The sequence below is a fragment of the Prionailurus viverrinus genome, chromosome F1, assembly GCF_022837055.1.
Source record: "Prionailurus viverrinus isolate Anna chromosome F1, UM_Priviv_1.0, whole genome shotgun sequence".
Taxonomy (NCBI): Eukaryota; Metazoa; Chordata; class Mammalia; order Carnivora; family Felidae; genus Prionailurus; species Prionailurus viverrinus.
Genome location: NC_062577.1, coordinates 41,811,603 through 41,826,269, shown reverse-complemented (window position 1 = coordinate 41,826,269; position 14,667 = coordinate 41,811,603).

The window sequence follows — 14,667 nt, the reverse complement described above, 5'->3', positions numbered from 1 at the left end:
CAAAGAAAGGAGAGATGTGGCATAAGGAGAGCGAGCTGAGTGGCCCAAGTGAAGAGCCCTAAGAGGTCAGTTCTGACATCACAGAAGGGTTGGAAAGGGCAGATAGTTTTTAAAAAGAAGTGTTCAGACGGGCACCTGGGGGACTCAGCTGGTTAAGCGACAGACTCTTGGTTTCAGCTCAGGTCATGATCTCGGGATTTGTGAGTTCGATCCCCAGAGCCTGCTTGGGATTCTCTCTCTCTCCCTCTCTCTCTGCCCCTCCCCTGCTCATATTCATTTTCTCTCTCTCTCTCTTTCAAAATAAATAAATAAACTTTAAAAAAAAAGAAGTGTTCAGAGGCTAAGGGATCTGCCAAAGGCAGCCTGGCCATGATTGAATCTGCCTGTGAACCCTAGAGGGGAAAACAAAAAAGTTCTCATGACGGTAAAACTTCTTTTCACAACCCCTGAGTTTCCCTTCTGTTTACAGAGCATCTCTCCTTCTTGCCGCTGAGAAAGCCCAGAACTTATCTTGCCGCTCTGACCGCTTTCTAGTAACGCCTATTTTTAATGTAGGTCAGGGAAGCAGCTTGGCAATGACCCTGGGTTGGTTTTTGTGTTGCTTTGTTTTATTTTGCCATGAATCTATTTTGATACGTGATGAGCAAGGGTTAGACTATCTCCACGTTCCTGGGGTTCTATTTTAAAACGCACTTCAGTAAATGTCACCCTAATCTGGCGTGCCCAGCACCCGAGCTTCATTGGAGCCACTTTATATTTGGCTCATTTTGAAATTCAAAGCCGCCCGCAGGGTAGATGTTAAATATTTGTCATAATGGAAGAAGGACCCTGTGAAGGAGAGAGCCAGGAGAGCAAGGCTGGAGGCTCAGGAAGACTGCTGCCTGGAGCAAGGACTCCCAGATCCTCCCATCCCCCACCCTCCAGCCTGACCCGCGGCCACCGTCACCTGCCAGACGGGCCAGCCAATTTTCTTGGGTCTTTTTCTATTTGTGCCGCTAGTATGAAGGGCTTGCGGGACTACCCAGAGGCAGGGGGAGCATCCAACCCTGTCCCCCTGAAGCCTTCCACCCGCACCCCCGAGGCACCATCAGCTACAGGGAAAGTACCCACCACTGCCCTCACCAGAACTGTGCTCCCTCCATCCATTCCTTCCCCTTCCCTCTCTCCTCTCCCTCCCCCGCAGGGTACCCCAGGGCCGCAAGGCCCAGACTTGCATCTAAACAGGGATGTCACTTAGCCCTTTACCACCGAATGAACTTGAGTGTGCCACACTCCCTTCTGTGTTTTAGAGGATGCAGAACCCTTCCAACAGCTTTAGGAGGCGGCGAGAGGCCAGAGAATGGCAAGTCAGCAAAGGGCTCCTCACCACATCCTGTTTATTCAGTCTATTGAGTGCCTACTGTGCGCTCCCTGCCTTGAAAGACCCTCCTCGACCCAGTTAAAAGGACACAGAAATTTCCCTTAGCAGTTTCTGAAAGTGCCACACTGTTCCCTGGAATAATGACATGTCCTCACAGCCGTATTAATAGTATTAACAGTAAGGCTTTTTCTGTTGTGGTCGTTTTTTCAGATGGAGCCCCTATTTCTGAAGGTTGTGGTCTTTTAGAGGGATAAAGATAACAAGCCTTAGCGAAGCAAAACAACATCATTATCTTTTTCTTCCCATCAAAGCTGCGGCCTGCAAGTTTAGGTCACCCTACGGTTTCTTTTCGTATGGATTTTCACAGAAAAAAATTAATTTGAAAGTAGCATATATCTTGACGATTTCCGTTGTTGACATATTGAAAGAACTTCAAAACAGCTTGTTTTCCAGAAGTAACTTAATATGGCTTCTGTTCATATGAAATGTTTCCCTCCTTTTATTTACAGCTACACAGTTTTGAGCGAGGGTCCTCGATTAGTTAGTAGTCACGGAATGCACTGAACAACAGGAACTTGCTGCTAATAAGCACACTTAAGAAACAGTTTTTCAAGGGGCGCCTGGGTTCCTCAGTGGGTTAAGCATCCAACTTTGGCTCAGGTCATGATCTCATGGTTCGTGAGTTCAAGTCCCACGTCGGGCTCTGTGCTGACAGCTCAGAGCCTAGAGCCTGCTTCGGGTTCTGTGTCTCCTTCTCCCTCTGCCCCTCTCCCTCCCCTACTCATGCTCTCTGTCTCTCAAAAATAAATAAATGTAAAAGAAAAGAAAACAGTTTTTTTAAAAGAAAAGAAACAGTTTTTTAAAAAGAAAAGAAACAGTTTTTCAAAACCCCAAATAGCCAAAGCAATCTTGAGAAAGAAGAATGGAGCTGGAGGCATCACAATCCCAAACTTCAAGAGGTACCACAAAGCTGTAATAATCAAAACAGTGTGGTACCGGCACAAAAACAGACAGTGGAAGAGAACGCAGAGTCGAGAAATAAACCAATCTTGTATGGTCAATTAATTTACGACAAAGGAGGTAAGACTCTACAAAGGGGAAGTCTCTTCAACAAATGGTGTTGGGAAAACTGGACAGCAACCTGCAAAAGGATGAACCTGGACCACTTTCTTACACCACACACAAAAATAAACTCAAAGTGGATTAAAGACCTAAATGTAAGACCCGAAACCATGAAACTTCTAGAGGAGAACTCGGGCAATAATTTCTTTGACGTCAGCTGTAGAATCATTTTTCTAGATATGTCTCTTTAGGCAAAGGAAACAAAGGCAAAAATAGATTATTGGAACTACACCAAAATTAAAGGCTTTCACACACCAGAGGAAACCATCGACAAAACAAAAAGACAACCTACTGAATAGGAGAAGGTATTTGCAAATGACATATCTGGTAAGGAGTTAATATCCAGAATATATAAAGAACTTCTACAACTCGACAGCAGCAGAAAGAAAGAAAATAATCTGATTGAAAATGGGCAGAGGATCTGAACAGACATTTTTCCAAAGAAAACATACAGGTTGCCAACAGACACATGAAAAGATGCTTAATGTCACTAATCATGAGGGAAATGCAAACCAAAACCACAACGAGATATCACTTTAAACCTGTCAGAATGGCTAGAATCCAAAAGACAAGAAAAAGCAAGTGTCGGTGAGGATGTAGAGAAAAGAGAACCCTCTTGCACTGTTGATGGAAATGCAAAGTGGTACAGCCACTGTGGAAGACAGTATGGAGCTTTCTCAAAAAAATTAAAAATATGGGGCGCCTGGGTGGCGCAGTCGGTTAAGCGTCCGACTTCAGTCAGGTCACGATCTCGCGGTCCGTGAGTTCGAGCCCCGCGTCAGGCTCTGGGCTGATGGCTCAGAGCCTGGAGCCTGTTTCCGATTCTGTGTCTCCCTCTCTCTCTGCCCCTCCCCCGTTCATGCTCTGTCTCTCTCTGTCCCAAAAATAAATAAACGTTGAAAAAAAATTAAAAATATAAATATCATACGACTCAGTAATTCCAGTACTGAGTATTTGTCCAAAGAAAATGAAAACAATATATCAAAAAGATATACGCACCCCTATGTTTATTGCAGCATTTACAATAGCGAAGTTATGGAAACAACCCAAGTATCAATCTATAGACGAATGGATAAAGAAGATGTGGTATATACATACAATGGAATATTACTCAACCATGAAAAATGAGATCTTGCCATTTGCAACAACATAAATGGACTCAGAGAGTATAACGGTAAGTGAAATAAGTCAAAGAGAGACAAATACCATATGATTTCACTCATATGTGGAATTTAAGAAATGAAACAAATGATCAGAGAAAAAAGAGGCGAAAAAAAAAAAAACACAACAGACTCTTAAATACAGAGAACAAATTGGTGGTTGCCAAAGGGGCGGGGGTTGGGGGATGAGTGAAATAGATGTAAGAACTCCCAGTTGCAAAAGATTAGAAGTGAAGCACAGGAAATATAGTCAATGAGATTATAATAGTGCTCTTTGCTGACAGGTGGTGACTCCATCATCACCACGGTGAGCACCGAGTAATGTGTAGAATTGTTGAATCATTATGCTGTATACCTGAAACTAATATAACTGTATGTCAACTACATTTCAATAAAAAACATTCTTTTTAAAAATTTTTTTTGTAGATGTTTATTTATTTCTGAGACAGAGACAGAGTGTGAGCAGGGGAGGGGCAGAGAGAGAGGGAGAGAATCCAAAGCAGGCTCCAGGCTCTGTGCTGACAGCTCAGAGCCTGACGTGGGGCTCGAACCCAAGAACTGCGAGATCATGACCTGAGCCAAAGTCAGACACTTAACCGACTGAGCAACCCAGCCATCCCTTCAATAAAAAACGTTCTATATCAGGTGATAATATTCCTCAAACAGGAAAATACAATAAGTGTATTTTCAGATAAGTAGAAGTTGATGGAACTCATTGCCGGAAATGTCAGGGAAATGAGACAGGACAGAATTCAGTAAAAAGGGCCGACCCAGAGGGTTACAAAGCGTGTATGTAGATAGACACACAACTTTAAAATAATGCCAAATGCTCAGTATCATACAGACCATGATCTCATAAAATTCAATTCATGAAGGAATTAATAACAACCAAGGAGAAGCAGGTTTTCAAAACCTTACTAACGGTTCTGTCTGTCCCTTCCCCCCACCCCCCTCACAAAACCCAGAACAAAGTTTGAGCCCAAAACAAAGTTTCAAAGGGATTTAGATTAGGGGTACATTCCCTGACCCATTTCTTTTAACATCAGGGCCTCAAAATCTGACGGTGAATTAATTTATGGCTCTGCCAAGTTGGATAGATACAAATCACTATTCACCCTGAAATCCGTTTAGAAGAACTAACTACTGTAGGCCACTTAGATTTACCCTCCAGAGATCAGGAACAAGAAATGGCAACTCATCCGGAAAATTCATCTTCGTAGGCCTTGTCCGCAGCAATCAGCGCGCATTGGATAAAGAGGCTTGAGTTGGGCCTGAGCTGGGGACGGGGAATGCTTAGGGAGCCTGACGGCCTGTCAAGTAATCAGAGCTACAGCTCGCTCTTTACATTCAGACTCAGCAAGGGGACAGGCTGTCAGAGTCCTAAAAAGAGCACTCCTGGGGCGTCCCCGCTTTGATGTCACTCTTACAAACCGGCTTTTCAGAGAGGATTAATAAGCAGGCTTATGGAGAGACTTGGCATGCTTCTCCCATCTGCTAAATAGATAACGAGGATTTCTAGTCATTAGAGCAATGATACCAGATCGAAATTTCCAAGACGTGCAGCGGTATGTATGAAACAGCTCTGGAAAATACTAACCACATGGGCAGTCCTCAAAAGCCCCCTAATCCTTGAAAATGAACTTGAGGTTTCCTGCCCACCCACACAACGTGGATCCCCTTATCTGGAATTTCGTTTTCATCACACTCAACAGAAATCTTGACATAAGGAACCAACAGATTCACAGAGTGTTAAAAAAGAAAAAAATTATCGATTTAGAAAAAAAAGTCCTCAACTTTAGGCATAACCCGTTAGGGATTAAGCAACAAGAGGGGCCTCAGTTTGTTTTCCCAGCCAGCAGGTTTGGAATCACAACCGGTAAAGGTCCTCTTTGTTTCCAGAGTCGGAAGCTACGTATCCTAGGTCACTTAGTTGTGTTGGGGCCACGCCAGGACGAGAATGTCCCCAGGTGTTCTGAGAACCAGCCCTGGACTTGTTCCTTGCACGATCTAGAAATCAGTGATGAAAAAGAAACCCGGCATCTCCCTAATGAGCTCCTTTCCTGTGCAGACAAAATAGGAGCCTACAGATACGTGGGGAACCCCTTAGGCTCTGTTTCAAATATGCAAAAATGAAGCCACATGCCAGTCGTGGGGGGAAAACTTGCCTTCTGAACCAGGCACATCGGTTTTCAAGTCCTGACCCCGTGCCTCTCACTAGGCAGGTGATCTTGGGCAAGTTATCGGAGCCCTCTGAGCCTCAGTTTCTTTTGTCTGAGAAAGTAAATAATGCCTACCTCGCAGAGCTGGCGTGAAAATAAATTTAAAGGAGAAAACATTTGTGAGGCTGGTGCTTAATAAAAGTTAGTCCCCCTCCTACTTGCTGTAATCTGAATTCCTTTACCTTCGAACCAAGGGGATGGTTATAGGTTACATTGTACGAGCAGCACACTTGCTAAGGTGTAAACCGTGATTCAACAAATATAAGATACACAGGAGATCTTACTCTGGCCAATAAAAGAGTCTGAGGCCTTTGTTTATATGCCCAGAGTGAAGGGCACCTCTATAGTCTGATCAGAGAGCTGAAGAGAGAGGGAAGGGGTTGAGCAAATGTCAGGGTAGTCCAGACCAGAGATGTCCAAGAGAAATGTAATGCAAGCTGCATATGTAATTCAAAATGTTGTAGTAGCCACATTTTAAAAAGGAAAAAGAAACAGATGACATTAATCTTAATAATATATTTTATTTGGGGCTCCTGGGTGGCTCAGTCAGTTAAGCATCTGACTTTGGCTCAGGTCACGATCTCATGGTTCGTGAGTTCGAGCCCCATGTCGGGCTTTGTGCTGACAGCTCAGAGCCTGGAGCCTGCTTCGGATTCTGTCTCTGTCTCTCTGTCTCTCCGTCTCTCGGTCTTTCTCTCTCTCAAAAATAAATAAACATTAAAAATATTTTTTTTTCGGGGCGCCTGGGTGGCGCAGTCGGTTAAGCGTCCGACTTCAGCCAGGTCACGATCTTGCGGTCCGTGAGTTCGAGCCCCGCATCAGGCTCTGGGCTGATGGCTCAGAGCCTGGAGCCTGCTTCCGATTCTGTGTCTCCCTCTCTCTCTGCCCCTCCCCCGTTCATGCTCTGTCTCTCTCTGTCCCAAAAATAAATAAAAAACGTTGAAGAAAAAAAAAAATTTAAAAAAAAAAATATTTTTTTTCTTATTTAACCCGATACACCCAAAAAATGATTATTTCAACCTATACTGATGTGAAAACTATTGAGATATTTTTTGTTCTCATTTCCTATCAAGTCCTCGAGATCAGTATGCATTTTATACCCATGACACATCTCATCTTGGACTAGCCACATTTCAGGTATTCACCGTATTGGACCAGGCAGGTGTAGACAAATCCCCATGTACCAACCACTGTGCAAGGTTTGGGGGACCAAAAAGTCTAGACTAGAGCATGGCTCCTGCCCTCATGTCCTCACTGTCTAGTTTGGAATCTAGGACATATGGACATATACAGTCCCAACAATACACATTTGCCTGCCGGTTCCCAAACTGCTCATCATAAAGCACTGATCTGCAGCTCAGTCCTTTTCCTATAAGCCTTTAGACAGACTCCAGCCACAAGGACATGACTCCTCTCCATTATCTACACACATAGTTGTCAGCTCGTGCTCCGATTTAGGAATTGAAGATGTGTGTACAGTTTAAGGAAAGGTGGGGGTGCCTTGCTCTAATCCCTTTAAGCCACAGAGTGCCCACTCTATAGTAGGTGCTCCCGGATTCCAGACAAATAGGAGAGGAACTGAAAGCGAACTCGCAGCGCCCACGGAACCACTTACCTGACTCCTGGAGGAGCAGCTCTAGCAGCGGGAGGAGCCCGCCGTCTTGCAGAGGCAGCTGCTCTCAGGGTGGCTGCTCTCCACCCTACCCCATCCTCTCTCCTTCGCCCCTCCCTTGAGAGTCTCTTCATTTCCTCCACTGCCTGGCTGGGCTCAGAGGGAGCCTCACACCCCCCGAAATGAGAAGCCAGTGGCTGATGCGGCTGGGAGAGCAATCCTCATGCCGTGCAGGTGTGGGCCTCAGCAAAACCACAAACTGAGATTTGCTGTAGATTCCCTAGCATTTTTGTTGGAACACTTTCTCCCTTTGTGCATCTGCACCCCGCCCACCCTAAAGTCCTTCTTTAACTATTCCGGCCGAGAAACGAATTCATACTACTAAGGAGTTCATGCCTCCGTAGCCATCTTTCCCAGGGTTGTTTGCATTTTTAAAAGCCCAAATAACAAGAATAGCTTATTAAGATCCATTGAGAGCTTACTAGGGGCAAGGCACTATGCTAAGAGGGTGATGCCTCACTCTAGGAGATAAGTGAACAATGGTGACACCAGGGAATAGAGGTGTTTTCCTGGTGGCTTTTAAAAGCACACTCTGTAGACAACTCCTGTGGAAACTTACCTATGGGACATGGTCACTGGAGGATCAAAAGACCTGTGCCGTTTTCTTCTTTAACTTCATTATTTATGGATTGGGGGTAGAAGAGTTAAGTTTGTTTTCCTTCACTCATTCATTTAACAAATACTTGAATGCCTACTCTGAGCCAGGCACTGGGCTAGGTGCTGGGGACACAACAATGATCCAGACCACCAGAGCTCTGCTCTCAGGGAGCTCACAACATAGTGGGGACACAGGCAGTAAACACACAAAAAAAGAGAATCACAGATTGCACTCATCCTCGCAAAGTGGGCAAGGGAGTGTGATGGAGAAAAACGGAGCGAGGCGGTGGCTCTTTCGATCTGGGTGGCTGAGGGATCTCCAGGAGGAGGTAACATGGTTTTCCCGCATCCCCCCTAGGTTCATTTTTGGCTTCTTTTCCTCATTCTTCCTCCTCCACCTACCTACGGGCTTCAGACCACAGTCCTGGGGCTTCTGCTCCTCTCCATCCCCATCCTCTCCCTGAGTGTTCTCAGCCAGTTTCAAGGTTTTAACCACTTTCTGTATGTTGGTGTCTCCCACATTTATATCTTCAGCCTCAACCATTCTGATGAGAGCACAAGACCCACAAACTCAAGTGTCAGTCTGATATCACCCCTGGAAAGTCTCCTGGTATCTCAAAAGAATTTGTTCAAAACAGACCTTGATTCTCCACCTCCCCCAACCTGTGTCTGCCCCCCTGATCCTGTGCTCAGTAAAGAACACCATTATCCCTCCCCACCAATAGCTCATACCAAAAGTTTAGGAGTCATTATTTTATTTTTTTTGCATTAAAAATTTTTTTGAATAGGTAATTGAGGTAGGCAGAAGAGTGGCCCCCAAAGATGTCTGCATTCCAATCCCTTGAATCTGTGACTATGTTAATCACACGGCTAAAGGGACTTTGCACACTGGATGAAATCAAGGACTTTAAGATGAGGAGATTATCCTAGATTACCTGGGGATGAGGGGGCTAGATCTAATCACATGAGTGCTTAAAAGATAACCCTTCTTGGCTGTAGTCAGAGGGGGATGAGACCATGGAAGAAGGGCCAGAGACATGCAACTTTGCTGGCTTTGAAGATGGAAGAAGGGGCCACAACCCAAGGGATGTGGCGGCCTCTAGAAGCTGGAAAAGGCAAGGAAACAGATTTTCCTCTAGAGCATCCAGAGAGAAGTGTAGCCCTGCTGACACCTTTATTTGAACTCGGTGAGACCCAGGTCAATCCTCTAACCTCCAGAGCTATGAGATCATAAATTTGCATTGCTTTAAACCACTGCATTTGTGGTAATTTTCTATAGCAGCAATAGAAAACCAATAAAGGAATACAGTCCCATGAAAATTCATAAAGTAATATAGTCAATGACTCAAAATTCAGAAAGTACAAAATGGCGTACAACAAGCCTCCCCCCTGCCCCACCCACCTGGTTCCCTTCCCGAAGCTACCAGTTTCTTGGTATATCCCACCAGAGATGTTTTCTGCATGCGTAAGCAGATGGGACTATAAATGTTCTCCCCCCCCCTTTATTTTATGCAAATGGTAGCATACCATATGTGATGTTACATGCTTTTTAACCCAGCTATCTATACTCGATGTTCTTCTTTGGAGCTCTTTTAGTATTTTGTCATGGTTCCACAGCATTCCATCTCTAGAGGTACCGTAATTATTTAGCTAGTCTTCCTGACACCTATTTTCAAACTTTCTCATCGCCAACCACGCTTGATGAATAAATAACATGGACCCAACACCATTTTGCAACAAGACTAAGGTTGTCTAAATTCCAGGAGTCGTTCTTGATCCCTCCTTTCTTTGTCCACATCTAATTCAGTACCACGGCATGCGGGTTCTGTCTCTGGAACAAATCTAAGCTCACCACTGCTTTCCTGGTGTTCCATCTCCACCACATCCCAACCACTGCCACCTCTTGTCACAACCACCCCAGTGAAGGCAGCCATGTGAGAGTTTGGTGTGGAAGGCCCTCCGTTTCCTGTACTCGCTTCTTGCCCGGGGATGGGGGGGCGGGGGGGGTGGTGGCGGGCAGGAGGGGAAACTCTTGAAGGCTTGGATTTCTTGTCTCTGAAAAAAATTCATCGAGACTAAGTGTCCTGATTGTTATGAGTAAATGAACAGTGTTTGCCAGGACTTCGGAAACGGGGCTCCCTTTGGAGGCGCTCAGGTCAGGGAAGTGTGTTAAGCCAGAAACGACCCTCAGACAAGTATCTCAGTCCTGGAATAGACACAATCTTAATTGCATCTTTAGTATGTACTTTCCTCCTGTGGGTTTCCAAGGCATTTAATGGACCAGGAACAAGACAACACGTTTTGAGAATGGAGACAAACTTACTTTAAAAAGATTCCAAAGGGCATCTGGGTGGCTCAGTCAGTTAAGCATCTGATTTTGCTGCAGGTCATGACCTCACAGTTTGTGAGTTTCAGCCCCTGCATCGGGATCAGAGCTGACAGCTTGGAGCCTGGAGCCTGCTTTGGGTTATGTCTCCCTCTCTCTCTCGCACTCTGCCCCTCCCCTGTTGTGCTCTCTCTCTCTCTCTCTCTCTCTCTCTCTCTCTCTCAAAAATAAATAAACATTAAAAAACATACGATTCCGATATTAAAGCTGTGACTTTTTCCTATTCAGCCACAGCCTAGATCCTACTCTCAGGATGCTCACAGAAGTTCCAGGATGGACGTGGTTCCCAGTCCAGCATGCTGGACCCCGAAGGAAAAGATTAAAGAAAACAGCATTTCTCAGGTGAGAACCCGGTCACTAGAAGCCTGAAAACGAAAACCCACAGAGGCAATGAAGGAAAGGCATCAGATTTCTGTTACAATTGCTTAAGTATAATCTCTCTTCCACTTATAATGAAATTTTAATCAGGTATTCATTGCACACTCACTGTGCATCATGCATTTTCACATATGCTTTTATTAGTCTTCCCAACAAACTCCTTTTTACAGATAAAGAAACTAAGAGTCAGAGAGCATTTTCATTTCCTAGCCTTTAAATGGTTAAGTCCCTGATCACACAGAAAGAACTGAAGGCAGGCAGAAGCCTTGATAGCTTTCCTGAACCGTTAAAAGACACAAAAGGGTGGATGGGATCCACAATGTGTTTCAGCCAGTGAATACATATGTATAGACTACAGATGGCAGTGACAGTTGTAAAAGATCACAGACTCATCGTGAGACTCTTTGGGTTCGAGCCCAGTTCCGTCATTACCAGCTGTTTGACCTTGGACAAATTCTTTTACCTCTCTGGGACTATTTACCTCCTAAGGTTGTTGAGAGAATTTCATGAGTGAGGATATTTCAAGCATGTAGAGGGGCATATGGCATAGCGTGGGGACTAGTCCATGTCGGGCACCTGCCCCGTCTATGTGGTTTAGCCAGGGCAGCAGTGCTAAGTGCTAACTGGGTGTCAGGGGCTGGGATGGGCAGGACATAGAAAGCACTCCTCCCGAGGATGGTCTCATAGAGTCCTCACATCACCCTGTGAGGACACCACTATTCCTTTTCGACGGCAGAGGAACCTGATGGTCCACAACAAACCCCGTATCGCACATCTACCTAAGTGGTGGGGTTGGACTCCAGACCCTGCTTTGTCTGCTTTCAAAGCCTGGGATGAGTAACAAGCACGGAAACTCGTGCTGTCAGTGTGTGCAGTCCTGCTCTCTGGCAAGCCCAAGGCATGAACCGCTCTTCAGGCTTACAGGTCGGGGGACAGGGGCACCTGCACACACAGGCAGTATTCAGGTCAGAAACCTTCCCGATGCCTGTGTCCTCTGCTGGCTGAACTGCAATACTTTCTGGTCTGAAGGGCACCTTCCCAGAATAGGGTTGACAATGGTTTTGGAAATGACTCACGCTCACCGGATTCCTGACGTGGCGAGATGCTGGACACGTTAGATCCTTCTTTTTTCCGGTTACATGAAAACAAGAGGCGTTACCAACCCAAAGCAGATCAGGCCCCTGGGAAAAGCAAACCTTTGTGCCAGGAGCTCTTGTTTCAGCAATTAGCAAATGGATCTGTCACTTTAAACTTGAAGTTTTCAGAATTCAGTGTCTGGGTCATGGGGAACTAGCAGAAGGGTGCATGGGGCGGGGGGGATTTTTGCACCTGTAATGATCCTTGCTGAGAGGCTCCTTGAAGGCAAAGCAGAAAATATTTGCAAAAAATATGTACAAGATTTCTCATCGCACAGCGACTCACCACCACCCTCCACCCTGCACACACCCTGCTCTCTTCTTACAATTAAAAGGCCTCAAGTTTTCCATCACGCAGGAAATTATTTTCTCTCCCCCCTCTTCCCCACTCCTCCTTCCCACCCTCTCTCTCAGTCTTTCTCTTCCAGGAAGAAATCCTCGCATGCCAGACCCTCGAGATCACCCAATACAGATCATCGACTTTACAGTCAGGCAAACCTGGGTTTGAATCCTGGTTACAGCACCTTGTGCAAGTGGCTTAACCTCTCTGTGCCTCAATGATCTCATCTGTAAAATGGGCTTTAAAATAATACCTGCCTGTGAGGATTGGTGTGAAGGTAGAATAGCTAATGTTTCTAAGGTCCTTCGCTCAGAGCCTGGCACATAGTCTATGCCCTCAAAATGTTCCTTGTTATTATTACCCAACCCACCCTTTTCATCGTACAGACAAGGAAACTAGATTCAGAGAAAAGCGATTTAGCCAAGGTCATATGGCCAGTTAGTGGCAAAGCCAAGACTAGATCCAGGCGTCCCATCCCAGCCCTCTTTCTACCATACCACGCAAAGCACAGTAGACCTTCCTTCATCCATCAGCTTCAAGCAGAAAGGAGGTGGGGACATTTTCCAGTTGGTCACATTCATGCGGCGCTGGTGAGGTGGCCAGAGCCAGGACCGAGAGCATCCCAGCTCGTTGGCTCCCCTGCGATCAGGAGCCAGTTGAGCATGAAGGAGAAGCAGCTGCTTGTGTCTTACACGGACACTGTGTCTGGAGCCCTCATGAAGCTGGTTCCATGGAGCACTGAGCAACCGTCCTCATGACTAATTTATCTTCTGAAGCTGAAGCTCCAGAAAGGAGAAGCTGATTGGATAGGCTCACGCCAAGAGCTTTCAAATGCTCTGGAAACAGACAAAACCCTGCATCCGCCCAGCCTCCAATCCGCACCCCTGAGGGTCTCTCTCTTCCCAGAGACCCTCTCCCAGTGCGGAAGGATGGGATCATCGCTCATGCTATGTCCTGTTTTTTGCCCACATGATACCATTTCACCCCAAATGCTCTTCCCTCTCTTTCCTGAAAGGACACACATACACATGCACACACACACACACACACACACACACACACACACACACCGTCATGCACATGTCCAAGGGCTTTTGTTCCCAAATGGTCCACAGCAATGTTTGATTCCAGCGTGGGAGGATCCAGTAATCTGCAACCAGGGCAGGTGAGTTTCCTGTTGTTCCCAGAGAGAACAGACCCCATTCGTTCTGACAAACATCCCCATAGTCCTGCCTCTAGCCTGTCTCGAAATTTCCCAAACCCAGCCAGACCCCACAGCTCCTCGCAGACAATCCAGGATGTCTCTGATCCAGTCAGGGGCCAGGTGGCCCACAGCACAGACCAACCAGCTTGTTTTCCAGCCTGAGCCAGCCGAACCCTCCACTCACAATAAACAGAGGCCGGCGGGAGGTGGGGACTGGCCTGGAAGAGAGGCGACGGGGGAGGGGTACAGCTATGCTCATGCCAACAGTTCAGTAATAATGACGATAATTCTGGGGAAGAAAGATCCCTGGACTGGAAGTTAGGAGGCCTGGGTCTTAACCTTAGCTCTGCCACTAAAGGGACCACGTGCTCTCGGGCTTTTCACTCTGCCCCTCTGCACCTCAGTGTCCTCATCTGCTATGTAAGTGAGCTTGCCCTGATGGCAAGAAAAGGTCTTCCAGTGCAAGGGTTTTCTAGTGAAGATCTTCAGTCTGATGACATTATGGTTTTTCAAGTACTTCTACATACCTTATTTTGTGTGTTGAGTCCTCCTTAAAACTCCACAATGTAGGGTATTTGGCAGATAACAAGACTAAGCTTCCCAGTGGTTGGACAGTTATGGGCAAACTATGACAGAGCACAACAAATTATCTCAACTTCTAGCCACTTCTGGCTCATGCTGCCCTTGTAGGGGAGAGACGTCCCTCCCCAATGATGGGTCAAAGAGAACTGTCACGGGAGTAAATGCTAAAGAGGCTTTGTTCCCTTGGGATCAGGGTTTCAAGGGTCCAGGCCGTTCTCTAAGTCCTTCTGATGGCCTTTCACACTTTTGGAGCTCACGGCAGGACTCAGCTTAGCTCCACATTCCCAAGTTTGTCTGCTTCTTGGGCTTCAGAGATGGAAAGCAGAACTCATAGCAGCAGTTAAGACACCTGCCAAATTGCTGGCTGTGGCTTAACTGGTGACCTGAACTCTGGTCCTCTGCCTTTACTCCAGAGGTAGGACGTATTGGTAAGTGTGACGGTGGTGTTGGCCTCTACTGCCTTGGTTCAGAGCGTCCCATAAACCTAGGTCAGGGTCATGGCCGGGGGAAG